The 20,458-nt window shown below is 35.7% G+C and overlaps 1 protein-coding gene across 5 annotated transcripts in view; it reads left to right on the forward strand.

Moving 5' to 3' along the window:
- Positions 1-20,458, forward strand: part of LOC122566840 (mannosyl-oligosaccharide 1,2-alpha-mannosidase IA) — a 677,223-nt gene that overhangs the window by 533,468 nt on the left and 123,297 nt on the right. The window lies entirely within an intron of this gene.

Consider the following 20,458-nt stretch of genomic DNA (forward strand, 5'->3'; position numbering starts at 1 on the left):
TGATGCAGTAATTGAAGCCCTGCTTCGGCCTCAAAACGTTCATTTCGGATGCTGGCAGTGATTTAACGATTACTTAATTTCCCTGTGGCCCGAGTTTTTACATCGTGCGATGCTTCCGCCTCCGTTTAAGGGGAGAAACCAGCAATTCGTCGTTCAAACAGAAAACGTCGTTCTTTACTGTTCGATACAGTATAATTCCGAACACGTGGTTTCGCGATCGGAGTTCCGGTGGAAATAGACGAGATATCAGCCTCTCGAACGTGCTCGTTTAAAATAATTTACTTCCACCGAATGAGCGTTTGCGTTACGATTAAAGAGAATTTTTATCAGCAACGTGCAATTTCTTGATCCGAGTGTTCATTCTCGTTACGTTTCACGGTGCGGCATGTGGTTAACCAAAATCGAAATAATCGTCGTCCTATTTTTTTTCTATTGTTCGACGATATCGTCAATCTGTATGCAGGTACATAATAAAAGTACAAAATAAAATTCATAAATGTAAACCATATTTCCCCACAAAATCGATGATGGATTCGTAAAAATCGTTTATACGTCAAAATCTAATCGCTTTAAAGTTAATCCACTCGTTCGTTACATATTCTTGTTCCTTGATTCTTGTTAAATAGTGTTCGTTATACCTTGAATATGAAACATTTGACCAAAGATACGGACAATTTTAATTTCCAATTTAAAAATTTCCTTCTTTCCTCAAGCTGCGATGTAAAATTAACGGTTCAAACCGTCTTGTACTTTTGATCGTTCCGCGTCAAGAAGATATTTTATTACGTCGTTATATTATCTTTTTCTGCTATAAACTGTTACCGCTGAATGTTCTTTACTTTTTTTTTTTTTTTTAGTGTAATTCATTTGTAATCGCGGAGTAGAGAAAATACCAAGAAAAATTTGATAAGGAAACTTTTACTCACCTCTGACCCTTTCGTATCGGGTTTCAAGATTTTCAAGATCGAGTTTCGATCCTTGTCCCGAATCTTCATGAATCGGAACAGATGAAATTTTAATAAAATTTGATAAATATCAAATGGCAAAATTTGGCGATGCAAAAATTTGCACACCTAGTAATAGTAATTAGACTGCATAAAGATTTATGGATGCATATGATACGAGAAAATATTAAGAATTTTCAGAATTCCCATGAATATCACTAGTAATCCTTACAGTTAATGCTACGTTAAACACCGAATATTCTCTCCTTTTGCATCCTAAACTCGAGTATTCGGTCCCTTCTCACGTTTCTAACACTGGAAACTCAGTCACTAGCTATGAATATTCATATGAAATTATTGATTCATACCTGTTCTCACAGTACGGAATAAACATCGGAATTTAAACATCGTGCACGATGTGAAGTTATTCCAAACTTAAATTTATTCAAATAAAATTTTGTTTTTTATTTCGAATTGAATTTGTTTCGTATGCGTTATCGTGAAACTTGTAGCATCTTGATAGTTCTATAAACTTATATTTGTTTATTTCTTTTTGCAAAAATCTACATATATGACACATTATATTTATATTATGTTACATTATTTTACGTTCAGGGCAATCCTATAACTACGAGCGTTAATATGTCAAATTCAGCTCAGTTTAATTTATTCTTATCGCTCGAAATAAAAATTTCAAGCATTTCTATGTTTATGTTTTAAAATACGAGAAATGTATTTTTGAATCTTATATTATAGAAAAAGGAATAGAAATTATAAAATTCAAGATATCGAAAGTTCTCGTCTTTAATTGTTATGCATTTATGGAAAGTTTAAAGATGCAGAAACATATGCACATAACACGAATACAAAAACATGAAACATGCAAATATAAATGCAAGTAATTGAATAGGTGGAACGAATTTCTACTGAGGTCCGATTTCTTCAATTATGTTCATCAAGACATAAATTTCCATGAATATTTGAATGTTTAAAATTCGAAAGCTCTAAAATGGAAATTCTCGCGACAAAATCAGAAGGAAACCACGAACACTCCGTCTTCAGATCGTTCTTTGCATACTCGAAATGCATAATCGGTGACTTCTGCGGATCGAAATAGCGCGTAAAATTGGAACGGTTGTGAAATTACGTTTGACTAATCCACTATCTCGGTCGATCTTTCGTGTCATTTTCTCAGCTGTCTCGTTTCGCCCTCGTGTTCTCATTTTCTACGCAGCCAGACTACCCGTATTGGCCAGACACCGCGGGACAAAGGATTCATCGATTTCCCTTTGCGATTCTCTTTAATTTCCGCCCTTTTTGCCGCATCGTCGCGGGACTTCAAGCGAAACCGCAGCAGCCGACGTAAAAGTCACCGAATTTTTCCATCCTGTTCGTTCAACGTCTGCACGAAATCATCGAAATCTCTTGCCGGATTGAACTTGGTTCTCTCCTTGATTGAATTTAAGACAAACGCAGAAACAAAATGATACTTTTACGTAGCTTCTTGGACTGATAGTTCGGCTCGATAAGAAGAAATTCATGTTGAGATAAAAAGTGAAATAATCAGAAATCATATTGGTCGTCTCTATAAATTGAGAGGCAGAAAAATGTAAGAATGTAACAAATGTCGTTTTTCAAGATTTGTTTGAGACTTGCGATTTTTTAATATAAATTTGTCGCAATAACTGAGCTTAGTAAATCAAGGAAGCAAGTGATTTTGAAAGAAATTCAACGCTATAGTTGTATTTATTCTAAATAATACAAATCGCATATGTGTTAGATTTAATAAAATTCGTTAGTGATTTTATAACTTATAGCAATCAAGCAAGTACGTCATACTTTTAAATAGAGTTTCTTTAACAAATTTATAGCTGCACGAATTTTTTCGTCCAAACATAGCCAGCCAAATATAACACGTTTATTGGTACAAAAACATCGTGAAGTGAAAGATCAAATTTGGAAACGCAGATTTAGTTAACGAAGATTGGCACCGTAAAGTGGGAGATATTTAATAAATGAACGTACAGAACTTCGTTGAATATCTTCGAAAAATGATATTTTTAATAGTTAATTCAATCGCATTATAAATTACAATAATATCGTATAATTATCGTATTATACATTACTCATAACGTGCTGTTATTCGTAGCTATGAACATTGCAAAGAATAAAATCATTGCAATTCAATTTATCCATAATTCTCAAATCTAAATACGCCATATCGAAAGTAACTCAACTACTCAAACACTTTAAAACTATACCAAGAAAAAAGATAAAAATATTGTAGTATCGTGGAGGAGGGGCCTGGGGGATGTCGTGCGGATCGTAAACAAGCGGTTGCTGAGATGTGAATTATAAACAAGCGGTTGCTGAGCATGTGCGTAGTGAGGCTAAGACAAAAGACAAGTGGTTGCTAGGGGACAATAAACGAATTAACAGTAGTATGAGTTGAGAAGTCAGAGAATGCGGATTGCGTTGTCGAGATAATGTTGTTAGCGTTGTTAGGAGACAGTTGAATTTGCGTTGACGAGAATTGTTAATTAATTATCTCGTTGTTTTAATTATTATACGTTTGTTGCAATTAGTTCATGTTAAATAACCATTGTTTTCTGTTTAATTAACATCTGTTTAATTAACATCTGAATAAGAACAAAATCGGCAAAATTACGTAACGAGTTTCAAGGTGAAGCTGCAACAGAATACGAGGGAGGATGTCAAAATTGATCGGATTAGAGAAGTCGGATGTATAACGACTTGCCGTGTGTAATTAATTTAGCAAAGAGCAGTAAACTGGATATCCGCGATAATTCCGTTCGCGGAGCAAGATCCGTGCGATAATGAGTCAATCACATCAAGGCCGTTTGGAACATTGCCGGAGCGATTATCCCTTTGAAAGCTCGTCCGTCTTTCTACTTCCCACCCCTTGCCCTCTTTTCCCCTATAGTTGTCCCTATCTGTCTTGTTCCCTTGTCTGTATGCACAGCTCGGTTCCCGTGTCTCTGTGCACAGGTTCTGTTCCTATAAATCTATTTCGACCGGCTGATTATCATTGTTCGCATTAATCCCTTCTGGACGATAGATTTGTCTGAAATTCTGCTCTCTAATTGAAAGCCATGCATAGGAACCGCTAGATACCGGCAGTCTCCATGCTTAATACGCTTCAATCGATGGAATGTGGCTAAATTATACATGCGATCGCTTCAGATGATTGTCGATGATTTCGAGGGAAAGCCGGGAAATTGGGAGTCTTTTTTCGCGGATTTTACGTGGCAAATAAGATCGGCGGCCTGTCATCTGCACTTTCGATCGGTAATTTAAAGAAATTTTTCGTCTTCTCTGTATTTAAACCTTGCTTTGCTTAAAAAAGAAAGAAAAGAACACTACGATGGCACGTAGCAATAGGAAAGTATTGGATGATATCGTAGAAACTTCAAGAAGAATATTCAAGAATTTCGACAGATTTTTCTAAGGCGCACAAATGTAAAAAGGGAAAATTGACGGGCCTGAACGATACAGTATGCAGATGACGAGACGATAGTAAAAATAAGATTTCCAACAGAGGATTAGGTTGCGGTTAATCCTTTGGAATACGACCGGTGGCATGCACATAGAAAATTTCGTCGTCTCTGTGGTTTTTGATGATTTTGGGGAAAAAGAGATAAAGCAGGAGTCTTTCGGAAGATACCATAATATATAAAAAGCAAGATTAATTAATAATGTCAATAGACACGGAGATTTGCGAAGAAAGAAAATGGAAATCTCGCGAAACGTGAAAATAGCTGCTTTCAGTGACTGATATCAAGATTTTAATCGAGTTTGAAATGCAGGAATTACATATTGATATTGACTCTATTTGAGCTTTTAAACACAGCGAGATGAGTGAAATATCGTTTTGTATTACCTGTTTTATGATTGCTTTATGTACCATATGAATAATTACAGTTTTGCGTTTGTTCTGTACTTTTTTTCTACAAAATAGATATTTGAATTTGTGCGTGAACGCGTGTATTTATATGTGAAAGTTCAGAGAAACTTGCATTTCGATAACAAATTCAACAACAATTTCGTCTTTGATGGGTATCCTATTTATATAATTCGATGCTATTTTTAAATCGATCTAAGAGGAAAATTCGAAAAGGAATCCACCCGTAAAGACGAAAACAGAATCGCAATTATCGAAGAATCGTCGTAATTAAGTAAATAAAGGAGTTCGTAACATTACGCTAAATGAAGTAAACCGAAGTAGAAATATCTGTTTAATGGGCGTACAGAGTGAGGAGGGGGATATCAAAAGAAAGTTCCATTAAAAAGTACGCGAAAGTAATTTACACGAATGGAAAGGTTGAAGGGTGACGTAGCAAAAATAGAGTTGAACGAACGAATATCGTTAAAAGTGTCAATTGAGTGTACTGATGCGTTTTCCCTATGATGCATCGGAATACCAATCGACAAATCTTGCCTTCTTGATTTAGAATTTAATCGACTTCCATCCGATCCTCTATATCCAGTCGATTCTGGTTTTATCAAAAAACGATCAACCCGCGCTATTATCCAGTTTATCGGGCCGATTTATTGAACTTGGTTACCTCTCGTATCCGTAGGATATTTTTTAAAGAGTACTTTATTTTTCTTCGAACAGTACATTGAATTTCAACAAAAGCTTATAACCTACCACTTATCGATTCACAAATACTAATCAGAGTCGATATATGCAAATACTCTAAACATTATTAACAAATTTTTGATTTCATATTTTTATATACAGAGTAGCGGACAGAAGAAGGTTTATAAAATATGGGATTTAAACATGTGAAAAGGGACGATTTTACGAAAGTTAGTTTAGAGTTATATCTAATAAGAGCACAGAATATATGAATTTTACCAATGTATGAATAATTTTTAATATAAAATTACTAAAATTCCTAGTGTATCAATTTAAAACTTTCTTTTACCCATCACTGTATACAACAAAAACTTGTTACATAACAATCTACGACGTACAACTTGCCACTTATCAATTCACTGACATTGTTAGCTACCATGTAAATTATTGTGCCAAGAAACCTCGTAATTATCCTTTTCTGCGCCCAATAAATACTTTTCTAAATTGGTACAAATTCCATTCACGAAACTCCTATTCGTTCTAAACTCACGAATAAATCCTATCTGTTTCTTTTTCCTTTTCCATTTTAACCGAAGCTCAATCCCGTTTCGCAGTCTAATAGCGTGTTATTTTTACGATCGTAGGATATAATTAGTTCTGTAATTGGATCCCAGGGAACACATAGTCGCGAATTCTCCGCGGTAAGCTTTGCGAAACGTTTTGGAGCTTCACGCCGTTATATACGGGAGCTTATAGATCTCCCGGTTGGTCGAGGTACACATCGTTCATTCCGAACGAAGCAATTTGCTTTGCGAGTGGACTCGCGTAATTCACGAAATGGGTAAACCACGTTCAGGATAGATCTCGATTTACTGTTCACGCTGCATCTTGAATAGATCCCGTTTACGGGGGCCGATCGTCGCGCGAATAAAAACCCACCCTTATTTAACTTGCTCCCGTTATTCGACGTTTTCGATTATTTTGAATATAGATTGCTTGTTTAAGGGAAAATTTGCCCCCGGTGTTCCACGAGATTAGGCCGAGTGTTTGCTAACCGAAACGAATTTTAAGTGTTTTTCTAACGTTATAAACAATCGTGTAGGTTTTGCTAAATTTACGGCGCAATGTCACCTTTTCTTGTTAATTCGAATTTTATTGAAACGTAAAATTGTATTATATAAAATTGTGATTTTCGAACGGTGGAAGCGTTAAATAGAAATTATTTCTGTACTTTCCAATGTTCCTTTTTTAACCTTAATTTTATTTGAAGTGACGTATCTTAAACTAAATATAAATTCAATTTCTGATACAATTTTGTTCTCCCTCGTTTTTTCGAATTTTGTTTCGATATAAAAGCAATTATTTTTTAAGTGACTTTGAAGAGATCGAAAATAGAAGCTTGTAAATAGAAGCTCCATAATAATGTACATCAATCAAACTTATTTATTCAATCGGCATAAACGTCGATAATAATCTATCTTTTATCAAGTTCGTGGCGAAAGCTTCTTTCGTACGGGTCAAAGAAATCTTAACCAATGTCTGGCCCAGATTTCTGTAATAACAGAAACTCGCGTAACATTGTTCGAATGACGTCACAATCGATTCCATACGACGCAACGTCGATCTGATTACATTAGCCAAGCAGCATCTCTACTCAAACGATCGCTAATCTCGACGTATTAGGGATCGTGCTTTAAACGTTGTCTCTAATTATCGGCAAGCATGTAAATCGTGTAGACCAACGTACCTATCTGCACGAGAATATACTGTTTCAATTCTATGGAAAACGCTTATGTCTCTAGGTAATACTTGTATAGTAACTATGCTTTCAGAACATCCTACTGATACGATCCTTTGTTAGAATTAACAACACGTTAATCAGCAACGTTGTTGATTTTACGAAAAATACCTATTGAGAAGAATCGTATATTTTCAAGAATAAGGGCTATTCTTAGCAGGATCTTTCAAAGAGTTTTATTTTTTTATGGAGTTAAAAAGATAGGAGAAACTTTGCGATTTAACTGTGACGGGTTGTACAAATAAATTTCATAAGAGAACTCTACTTTTTCAGGGTGGATTATTTTTATTGTTGGCGATTAAAGAGAATGATTTTGAATTTCTCAGAATTTGGTCACTTGTCACTGAAAAACCTGGTATCTATGAGAAAAGTGAATTATCAGAAGGCTTTCCGCATAGAAATCTTTGGGAGGAAGTTGCTTTGATTTCATTTTTCTATTGAATTTTAAGCTACAATTTTAGCTCGAATTCATTAAATTGAAAATAAATATTAATTATTATTATTATTATTACGTTAATGAAAAGTAAAATAAAATTCTGAAAACTAATGAAGCAAAAGAACGGAATTGTCAGAATAAAAAAAGGTAGCTCAAGCATAAGAGATATAAAAAATAATAGAAACAAAAATTTCGGATGTAAAAGAAGTCCATAAGAGTGGAAAAAAACATTTTCAAGCATACGAGAAAAACAATATTTACGAGAAATTCTAATAAATAATAAAAAATAATAAAAAGAAAAACACATAAATACGAAGAATAATGTAGTATGAGAACAACTGAAGCAACATAATCCTTGAAGCTTGTTCAATTTTACGGTTTCGCTGTGTCGTGGAAACTATTCTGCCGTCAGGAGAAGCATCTTCTTCGAGTCTGATTACCATTTCCGGTGTGGGGAAGGCGCTTGGTACGCGCGATGATATTCGAACGAATGGACCTTCCGACAAAGTCGCATTGTCTGCCGAACGAGCGGGTCTGGTACAATAGAAGCGGTTCCTTTTAATGAGACGTTGGCTAAGGGAGAAACGATAGACGTCGGAAGGGGCGAAGGGTGCCGGATAGGTACAGGGCGTTGCATAAATCGCGAACATTGGTATCGGTTAATGAGAAATTCGATGAAGCACAAAGCTTACGTGAAATGTATGGTCGATATTCTATACGCTACCTTGCATCCAGAATAAACTGAAGGTATTCGATATCTACATTGAAGTTTATTCAGCCTGTGAAATTTGAAATAAAGCTTGATAAAGTTCGTTTAGTCGAAGTTTAAACAAATAGAAATACATGGAATTGTAAGACATGCACAGAAACGTTTAATAGAATTGCGTTTAGTTAAAGAATTAATGTATTAGTTTAAATGATTATTATTGACGATATTTAGTGTACGAGATGCGTTTAAACTGTATTTTGATGATCTGTAAAACGTATTGCGATGATCAAAGTGTGGGATGTTCTTATTTTTGTCGCGTAGAAGACACACGTAGGAATTTTGTAGATTCTCTGTAGATATAGCCGAATGTGCAAAATTTTGGGACGAGTTGAAAAACACATATCTAACTTCAGAAGAAAATAAAAAGGAATCTTCAATTAATTTAATTTCACTAAGCTAGATCTTTAATATTCCTACTTACATTAAAACACTTGCTTCTGTCGCAAGAATTTTACAGCTTCGCTCTGCAAAAGGATAAATTATAAATAACCTGTCCACCAAGCAACGAAAGAAACATCCACCCAAGGCAACGTACCATGACAAGCAAAAAATCTCTTCATGAAACCCAAACCACCTTCTGTGTGGACTGCCTGGAATTCCAAACACTGCCATTTCTACCGTTTCACCCAAGAGCAACCCTCGAATCGTATCCCAGGCACGCAAGAACACCTTGTACATTTCCATCGTGGTACAAAGACAGAAACGCCGGAGGACAGAGAGAAATCGTGTTGTAAGCGGTCCGTTGCAGGGAGCTTTCATTCACAGATCAAAGAATAAGATCACGGGTGAAATGGCGAGAAGGGTGTCGGTCGCTTGGGCGAAGAATAATTCACGCTATTAGCTGAAAGCACAATACCCGCGATTCAACCCACGACAATAAACAAAGACATAATTATAGTATACCTCCGGAGGGTCGTCGTCGGCGTAGAATTCCGGTCCTTGTATCTTTTGCCTTCTCTGTCTCTGTTCGTCTTTGTCCATTTACAACGTTGGTCGATCCAGGCAAGAAACTGGTATGTTCGAGTGTTCTGTTGCTGGAAGAGAAATGGCAAGATTATTGATCAATGTTTTATATTATATAGAATATAAATTATATTTTATATTTTATATAGAAAATACTCTACAAGAATTAAGATAATATTTTACATTAAGTATTTTGTTAAAATCAGAATAATATTCTACGTTAAATTCCATACGTATAGTCTATATTACATACTCTGTAGAAATTAAAATGATATTCTGCGATAAATTTTGCATATTCTACACGAAATACTTTGCGAAACTAGTTCTGATAGAACTCAAGCGTCTTGTTTCTTATTATTAGGTTGTCCGAAAAATGTCTTTCTTTCGCAAACATGTTTTTTACAACAATGCACCCTTATACGAACGTGAAACCAAGTCTGTGAAATGTCGCGGTGTTTATTTCAACAGAACAAAATTCGACAAAATAATATAAAACAAAAAACGTTGTGCGTCTATTATTTCCTCATAGAACGAAAGAAACTTTTCGGACAATCCAATATGTTTTATTTTTCAAATTTTACATCTTTATTGTAGATCTCCACCATATCTTTTACACTAACAATACTTAAGTTCTGGAGGTGCCGTTTGTAAACGGTGTTAGGCGTGCAAGACGCGCGGAATCTCGCGTTCCCGTAACATGCCGGCTCTCACGATAGTTGCGTAGTCGAGCGGAATCACGGGTTCAACGTGTTTCATCGGAACTCACCGGTGCTCTAGATTGATTAAACCGTGGTCTATGATAGATATCTTGGCAAATTTCACGAAGACGAAACTGCCGGCTGATACCTGCGCAGCTACCTCGAAGTCGTGTCTTTCCGTTGACTTGGTCTATTTGGAAACTCGTAGTTAAGGAACTGCCAGATACTTGACGATCGGTATGACGATTTCGCCGATTGGAGTTTAACTTCTCAGATAAAGCTGATCATTAACAAATTTGCTTTCTTCATTACATTTTATACATTCATAAATAATATGTAAATTTTATACACTCTTTACTTAAAATAAGATGTAGAAGTACTAGTTAAAAATATCTCTATGCATTAACGATACAAGAATACTATTAAAAAGTGTAAATTATATATTAAATTCGTCCATCGGTGATTTTGTCAGATTCAACAACTTGTTCGTTGCTTTTTCTCATTTTACACATTTTTTTTCTTTTTTGCTTTATCAAATTTTACCATTTCACCGTTTTAAAATACCCTGTTAACACGCTTTCACCTCTCCGATTTTCTTCTTCTCGGCAAAGAAAAATCTTCTTTTGTCAAATCATCGTTGCATCTGTTCACGATGATTATCCTGAATGATTTCCAGTTTTTACATTATCCTACATTTTTGCTTGTATCCTTGACAATGAAGGGAACGACGTTGCAATCGTTGTATCTTTCGTTGAAAGATGTCGTTCCGCGTCTCTCCGTGGTTAATGACATCCGATAACGAGTCGACGCTATAATTGGGCTCGCCCTGCCGTGAAGATTGGTTCCCGCTTCGATGCTTCCTGGCGATCCTTCAGGACGTCGAAGGAGGCCTCCGCGTGCATACGTATCTCGCAAATCTCGTTGCGTTCCTTAGGAACACCTGCAAACTGAACGTAATTTTACGGCGAACTGCTGGCGGAAAGTAGGGGAAAACAAGAAAAGATAGCCAGCAATTCAACTCTCTCAAAAATACCTCACCTGATAAGTAGAACGCTCGTTTGATAGTCATGCGCTTTGAGAAAATGGGAATTAGATGGCTGTGAGATTATTTAAACATTTCATTTTACCGTTTCTTTCTTTCTGAACGCTTCATTTCCTGAAATGAATTGAAATAAATATTTACAATATTTAGAAGTTCTCTTTTGAAGATCAAAGATATTGATTTAATCAGAAATTTTACGTAAAATTTCGCAACGTATTAATGGGAATAAAGATTGTGCTGGGAAGCTAATAAAATTATGTCTCTTTGCTATAAAAATATATTGAAATCTAAAATTGGCAAATTCTCAAATTTATTACTCAAAGAGCGAATTATTCACTGTCGCGTATATAACTACAACTTATTGTTTATATATTTCAGAGATAATTCTCCTAAAACGTAATATATTCTCTAAATTCTATTGCAGCTTTGAGATGTTTAAAATTACTTAAAACTGTTACTTCGGACTAGCACAATTCTCTCTTACCTACGTGGTTTACCTATTTGATCCTAAACAAGCTATATCAATTTATCAGTAACCTCTTGAAGCACTCTGTACAGAGTGTCGCTCTGCTTAGCATTAATCAAAGGTTTATCGTCAAGAAACTTAGCATTGCGTGTTATACAAGTTCTGGTTTGCAGCCAGTGGCGCCAAAGGATGTTGAACTTTTGGATCCATACAATATAATGTAATATACAGAGTTCAGTGTGCTACAAATAAGATATGAGTGTACGAATATATAGTTGTATTGAACTTGTGCCATCTGTATGCGTCTAACTAGTCTGAAGTTTCGACTAAATTTACACCGTACCGGTGTCAACGACCAGTAACCAATTATTTAACAAGAAACACAATAAATTTTTTCTCTTTTACTTTATGCACTGAAACCTTATTAACGATCGTTTGTACGATTTTTTTGACTTTATGTACAATATATATTCGACAAGTATAAAGGTGTATTTTTTTTTATTAGCTTCATTAATTAACAGCATTTTAGGGAAGTGTTGAATATACTATAAAAATTGAAAAGTCGAATAGTCAATGATTTTATAAATGTATAATTTTTAAAGACTGAAATAACTTCGGTATTTCGTTTAAAATCTTTAAACAGCGTTAAATTGCAAGCAGAATAACAATTATACATGTTGGACAGTTGATGAATGAAATATCCATTCCTACAAATGTATACTTCAAATTGGCACCTAAGTATGATCGATAGTTTGTAGATATGTGCGATAGTTTCTTAAGAAATACAAATAAAAGTACGAAATTTTATATTATTTCAACAGAAACAAAAAAAAAAGATTCTACATTAAGATCCTAAAACTAATAATATCAAAATAATGAGAAACCAAAGAACAAGTTCAAAATGACTATAAATTAGTTGCCTAATGTTTCTTTAATATTTATCCAGATTTCTTCGTTTCTTGATAACCTCGAATTGATCGGCCAAATTTTCTGTTTCTGTTAGATCCTTGCCTAATGACGTCTGACAAGTAATCCAAATATAATTACACGTTACTTTCGTGAACCTCCGCCTAATAAAATAAAACTCAACGATGATTAAAGCCAGATCGAAATTTTTAGGAAATATTCATTACTAATAACGAGGAAAAAATTCCAGTAAATTATAAAGCATTTATAAGGGAAAAGACCAGACTGGATAAAAAGTAACGAAGCCAAAAGGGTATGAATTCTTTAAAATTCCGAATACCTGTAGTATCTCGGGGAATTTCCCTTTCCTGTTGGACGTTTTCCCTGTTCTTCGTTGTACGTTGTTTGTTCTGTCATCGGTCCGGATCGTAAAATATTTGCGGTGCGATCCTCGGTATTTCCATGTTATCCGGCAATCTTCCGAAGCTGCAACGAAGATATTTTTAACGAATATTGCGGCCGACGTCAGGTGAACGGAACACACTTACAGCGATCCCCTTGAACCAGAAAGACGAAGAGAAAAAAGGTTTCCAACGAGGCGGACAACTTCCGTTTCCATTCCAATCCGTGTACACGTACAAATTGAAATTGTAAACTGTGCATCAGCTTGTATCCTGTGAACAGAAATGAAATTCGAGGAAATCCCTTTATTAAAGAATTTCGCGATCCCGATAATTTCTTAACGCGTACGAACAAATGATGCTTTGTTGTATTTTGGTATAGCTAGTTACAGTTTCAGTTAAAATACTTTTGTAAAACACAGAATATGGTAACTGTACATGCTGAATATACAGTGAGAGTCAAGAGCGAGTGTAGACCAAAAAAAAAAAAAGAAAAAAATCCACATGATATTGTTAATGAAAACAATTTTTTGTCAATATTTTCTCTTTCTTCCTTTTCCTCTTTTATCCAACTTTACTTTTTTCACTAGGAATTCTTCCCTCTATTGCAGAATTCCCTGTATCCGTGATATTTTTCAGTGGCGTGGCCAACTCTGTACGAAGATCGAGATAGCCGAGGCATTTAAAGAGTTGGCGTATCCTCGTAAAGGGCATGGACGATTTTTATGATTCGCTCCACGCTGAGATATTACGCGGTTTCGCTGGCTCCATTAAATTTTGCAGTCACGCAGAAGAATGCCGACTTGGTCTCCATGTTGCGGTTATTCCCTATCTCTTTCTCTCGTTTTATGTGTTTCCGATAACGTTAAATGATAGAGTTACTTCCAACAATGTAGACACTTTTAGATAAGATATCATTTTTTGAATAATACAAATGTTTTTACGTTCTTTTTAATTTAGCTTTTGCCACGATAGTAATCGCTTTTTATTCTTTTCGAAATCTGTAATAAAGAGAGGAGATCGTAGAGGGAAAAGCAAATGTGGATGAAAATGGGGAGAAACAGAGAAAAACTATGATACAGGCAAAGAGATGAGGGAACAAAGGGAGTAAATAAAAACAGGGAGATATACACGAAAGAGAGAGGAAAGGAAAAATGGGGATAAATACGCAATAAAGGAAGAATATAGATAGAAGAAAAAAATGTAGACAGGCACGTTGCGAGAGATAAATTCGAACTGTGGAACGAAAAGGGTTGGAGGAGTGGAGATTTATGTATGCAAACGAGACGAATCGCAACAGCGGAGAAGAAAGATACGAGAAGAGGGAAAAAATTGATGAAAATAGAGAGAGACGTGCTTTCCTTCCTCTGGCTAGATTTAGAAACGGTACGAGAAAAGTAACAATATCACGAAATGGAAAAGAAAATCGGAAAACTAAATATCGTTATATAGAATGTTAAGAAATAATTAAAATAAGGAATTGAATTAATTAAAACGTTAAGGAAGTTGAATCCCTTTCTTCTATTATCATTTAAATATGTTTATGCAAATTCAGATTTGCATGAGTATAACCGAAGGATAGAACCTAAAGAGAAATTTATGTCATCCTCAAAATGCTATAGCAAGCACTGAATTTTTGATATCTTGTATATTTTTTCATTCCATGCGATGTGAAATTATTAACAGCATGTAATACGAAATTTCCCCTAAATGCATAAAAAGTCCGCAATCTAATAATAAAATCAGCATTTTCTCCCATATAAATACAGTAAGAAAGTAACTTTTGACTGTTCTGACTGTCGGTGTATATATTGGGTTGACAACTAAATGATTGCGGATTTTGTCGATACCATATAAGGAAAAAATCCGCAATCACTTAGTTGCCAACCCAATAATTTGTCTTGCAAAACAATGTCGTAAGAGAAACCTGAATTGCTTCAATAACAAAAAAAAGAAAGAAAGAGAGTAATGAAAGAAATCGAACAAACGAGAAGAAGACAGCAGAGAAATTCGAAAAAAGTAAAACACGCGAGTGAAAAAATGGAAACGCAAATGGAGAACAAGAGAAATAGAAACATAGGGATAAAAGGAACAGATGGAAGGGAGTGAAAGAGTCGATGCCAGATTTCGTGAAATCACTGTGGGACGCCGACATGGTGGTACTTACGCTAGCCAGGGCAATAAATAACGCAAATTGAAAACCGCGGGAAATAAAGGGAGGGAATAAAACCGCGGCCAGATTAAGCACAGTTACACGTGTATATCCGTGGGTCCAGTTTCCTTGTTGTTTCGCATGCGCACGTTCGTTCGTACGTTTATGTGACCAGCCAATATACCAGCCCGAATATCTGCACCCTACTGCACCCCGACGCTTTTACGATTTTACGTCCTTTGAGCGCGAACACGTTTCGATCTGACCAATTGGAACGCTCGTGCACGCGATATTACCCGCCGTTTTGGGTTTTGAGACGAATTTTATTTTTCAATGACAATTTTGTTTTCTTTCTCTTTTTACATATAAATTTAATGCTGCATCAGCTGCGAAGTTATTAACAGATACGTTTAAAGTATCATGTCGAGCATTATAAATTAAATATTGGTCTTTGACGAAAATGGAAATTTTTGTCGGTTGCTTTTGCCAAAAATTCTCTTTTCATGTTTATTTCATATTTATTATCTAGGAATTTTTATTTTCTTAGTCTTGAAAGGATGAGGAAGCAGAGTTATAGGACAGTTCCATTAAATAAAATTATGTCTAACAAGAAATATTATACGATGATCGTAAAATGTTAAGATGTTATCCTGTAAACATGTATTTTTTTCTATTATAGTTCAGATTAAATATTGTAAAATTTTTGTTACCGATCGCCAACTAATTTTAATAAACCTAAACGTTAAGGAGCCTGTTTATTCGACTCGTATGCTAAACAAGCTGACAATGGATCGTCGAAATGCCGCTGCTAACAGATTATCTGGCCAAATAGCGACTGTTTGACGTATCAACTAACAGGTATTTACAGAGCTCGCGTTCCCTACAAATAATTGCGTGTTGGCCCTAGCTCGAACAGGACACTGCTGTTTAAACTCATTGCGCCAAAATTAATCACCGCCAATGCCATTAACCGCTCCTTCTCTATACCCCAATGATAAAAAATATAAACAACTGTTACCACAGTAGCTGTAGTTTCGTGTGATTGCTCATTGCTAATCACTGAGTTTCGAGTAATAGAATTTAATGTTTGAAATAAAGAAGCGAAAGACGAACGATAACCACATCTTTTTTATCAGCAGTCGTTTCCTTCTGGATTACACGGACATCATAAGGATACACTGTATAATTGTATAAAATTATAAAAATGTTTGATCTTAATATTTTTATATTATAGTCATTTTATTTACAATCGTATTTAAATTACGATAAAAAATATATAAATAATAATATATATAATAATGAGATAGTATAATAAAGAATGGATCAAGTGAATGTTGAGTGGATTAGTGCTAACAAAAAGTCGGATATGTTTATTCAGTTACAGATACGGTAAATCACTAACTACATTCACTGTTTAATTAATATTCTAGTTACTGACGAGGACACTTTCCAAAGGGATAATAATTTCTCTTCGAACATAAAACACATAATAATCAAAGCTCTAATATGTAACGTACGATAGTCTCAAACGTTACCTACTCCAAAAATAAAATCACGTTTAAAGGTCTAGAAGTTCCCGAAGTTATTCCAACGAATGTAATTGATAAATAATATATCCGTATTTCTCCATAGAGAGACCAGTTCTACGGTAGATGGACTTTTATCAATCGAATTCCAGTCACGATCGAATCACACGGTGACTGATCTGTGATCTCCGATATACAGAGCTGTTTGCATCGCGTACCCTGTACTTAATCTCGCGAGCACGCATCGAAGTGGCTGCGTCGACTTTTTCTCTTCTCTTCCTTCTTTTTTTTCTTCTTCTAATTTTTTTTCGTCTTATTTATCCAGTCAGAACGATGCACGCTCGATCGACCAGCAAGGTTTCTTTCCTCCGTGCTTGTATCCTTTCGAAACCAGCACAGCCCTCTCTGCACGACCGTGCACTGTTTGTTTATTAATGGAAACGCGCTGCAGCATTGCCTTGAAAAGAAATTTTTTCTCCTGGTAAGTTCCAGGAAGAGAAGGAGATGGTTCCCTCGAGTGACCTTTTGTTATTCAGTGGGATACCAACCACCAGGGATTTACAAGGGTTTTATGCAGGGTGCCTCGCTCGAAGCGATACGACCTGTTATCTCGTAAACTATTACAGATAACAAACTTTTTTCTTTGATTTATAAGCAATATAAGCAACGAATAAAAATTGCGTATGAATGAATCAAATTTCTTTTAAGATTCCAATGGACTCGATATTAAATTCTAACTCAATTGACCTTTTCTCTATTCAACCTACAAAAAAGTATATATGATAGACTTAGTGAATGCATAAGAACATACAGTTATAAGTCTATAATTTTAAAATCTGTCGTACAACGAGTACACATAAATTGATTAAAAGATACGTAACTGTCCACATAAGACAACTTGTTTCAAGTGTTGCTGTATTTCTTTATAATAAAAAACAGAAGGGTTAGCAAAAGTATCCATAATTTTCTTCAGTTAATTAATAATTTCATAATTTCCCTTCACTGACTTATTCATTACACGAACTTATGTGTCTCATCCACATATTAAAAATAATACGACATAGAGTATCTATCTATTTTCCTTTACTGGCCGATATGGTTCTGACAGTCTAACGTTCGAATAAAAATAATAATCCACCATTCGGATAAAAAGCGTTCAGTAAATCGAGATCCTATTGTACCTTAATCCTTCAACGCTAATGTGAGATACGAACACAGCCAACCAATCATCTTTTGTACCGATAGATACAATCATACTTTCGTATTTATAAAAGTACTTGCTTCGTTCCATTTCCTGTCTTGTGTTTTGCATTTCATCGTGTTAAAAACCTATGATTGGAGCTAGAATTGCAGAAAGGATACGTGTATTATTATATAAGCAAGAAACAATTTCGCTAGAAAACAAGATTGTGCATTTTTCACCGGTTAGATCGAAGAAAATTAAGCGGATTGAAGGTGGAACATCAAAGTTCACGAGAATCCCTTCACAGAGGGGAAATAATCGGACAGGACCACGTACGTCGGCCACGAGACTCGGCTTTGCCGGTTGTTCTTCCTTCCGTATCCTTTCCCGTCGGGCTAATGGTTTAATCCTAACACGGATGTTAACCAGATTACGATCGAAAGGAGGGTAGAGCGTGGAAACCTCTCGTCCTGTACACGTTGCCTGCGTTCGCCGCAGAACAAATTAGCCGCGATTACGTGGATAAGGACAAAAAGGGTCGAACGTCGCGATTCGCACCACCACCGGCCACGATGGCTGCCTTCTGCAATTTTCTGCAACGTCGCTCCCTTCCACGGGTGCCAACCTTGGTCAGGATTGTTCCTTCCTTGCCTTCATCCTCCTCTGCTCGCAACCAGATTATGGTTTGGATTTCATGCCGCTGGTTAGATGGAAAAATGCGGTATCTTCGCTTCTCTCTACTTTTTGTCGAGAAGAAACTTTGAAACGATAGAATTTGATAGTTTCTCGGTTTTGAATTGACTAAATCGTTTGCATGATGATCGTGAATAGGATTTCTTGTTGAATCGATGAAAATCTTGTAGTTAACGGTGATGTTATTCGATAATTTTAATGTTTAATATCTGGTTTATTAAGGCTTTAATCAAGATACGCTTTTAACGTTCAATAAGCTGTCAGTTTAACGTGTATGAATAATAAAGGAATCAGTCCATGAGACTACCCTGATGAAAACCCTGCATGATATTTGGACAATGAATCTGTGAAATTATTACATTTATTACAAAGATTCGCAAAAATTCATACGATCACTCATATAATTATTCGCAAATTCAATTTAAATAATTACGAGCGCATCGTGTGCGCGCAGGCCCGCATTAAAACTCGATCAAAACGTGATTACATCGAATCACCTGGTACGAAGATTATCCCATCCACGAAACAATGTAGCCAGGTTGTAATAAGAACATTCGCGAAAGTTCATCGACGAGATCAACTGCTCTCGCTCCTCAATCTCTCCCTCCATCTTCATCCGTCATGAATACCGCCGCGTCAAAAAAATTCCACACATCCCACCCCTTTCATCGTTCCCTCGTGAATTTATTGTTTTTTTTTTCGTTCCCTCTCTTTCTCTCCCTTTCTTTTTTCTTTTTGCTTTTTCTTTTTTTAATTCACGATGACCGCAGAGAAAGGTTGAAGAGAAGGACTCACTTCTGTTGGTGCCACTGGCCAGGGCCCACAGATATTATACTGCCCCCTGAATTATACCGCCATAAAAACGTGATGAAGCGGCTGCGGACTGGCAGAGGCCGGCAAATGGCTCGAAAAATCAAAGAGAACGGGAATAATGGTCAACGAACGGCCGGACAAGCTAATATATTCGTTTTACTCGGTACGATTCGCGTTGCTGTCCACCCCATCCCTTATGTACCAAGGATCTGTCTATTATTTTCACCAGCAATGACACGTGTGAATTCGCTTCGAATTATTCTGCCAAATTTCGTTCGCAAATTTTTTCCCTCGTTGTACGTATTCTCGGGATTCTTTTGTCTTTCTTTTCCATTTTTGTCCCTCTTTAGTAGGGATATATCTGCGACAATCGTTTGGATTACGTTGAAAGCAGAATGAATTATTGAATATTTAAACATCCAAATTCTATTAAATATCCAAATCATTAAAGGAATTTTGACTCACACTCTGACTCTGATTATACTTGCAATACGAATTGGATGTAAATACGTGAATATGTGACTTTGTACGCTCATCAATTATGACAATTAAAAATGAGACTTTACTGGAGTTTACTTAGGTTCACTGGAAATGAAATAAGTATCATTTTGGAATATTTCCCAACGTATTTTTAGTTTGTTAAATAATGCGAAATTATAAATTCGACATAGTTAATTCTACAGATTTTCTTAAGCTTTAAACAAACCTCTGTGAATACTTATGATATACATAGTATAAAATTAAATTCAATTTAGCATATCGTAAATGTATAGATTTCCTCATAAACTGCAGAATCTTTCAATTGAAAGAAAGGAATTTCTACGTATCTGAGACTGGTCTATTTTCCCAAACCTCAATCTCGAAGCTCGCACCGAAATTTATTTCAGAAATAAAATATTAAAAAAAAAAGAGAAACTTTCGTTTCCTGGTATGCGATTCAAAGACATCAGAACGAGTACCTATGTTTCCTGGAAAATCTCGGAACATCGTATGCTTTTACGATGGAAGGGCAAACTCGAAGACGGAAGTGCGTTCTTACTGCCAAGAATCCGTGAAGAAGAAGAG

The sequence above is a fragment of the Bombus pyrosoma genome, linkage group LG4 (assembly GCF_014825855.1).
Source record: "Bombus pyrosoma isolate SC7728 linkage group LG4, ASM1482585v1, whole genome shotgun sequence".
Lineage (NCBI taxonomy): Eukaryota > Metazoa > Arthropoda > Insecta > Hymenoptera > Apidae > Bombus > Bombus pyrosoma.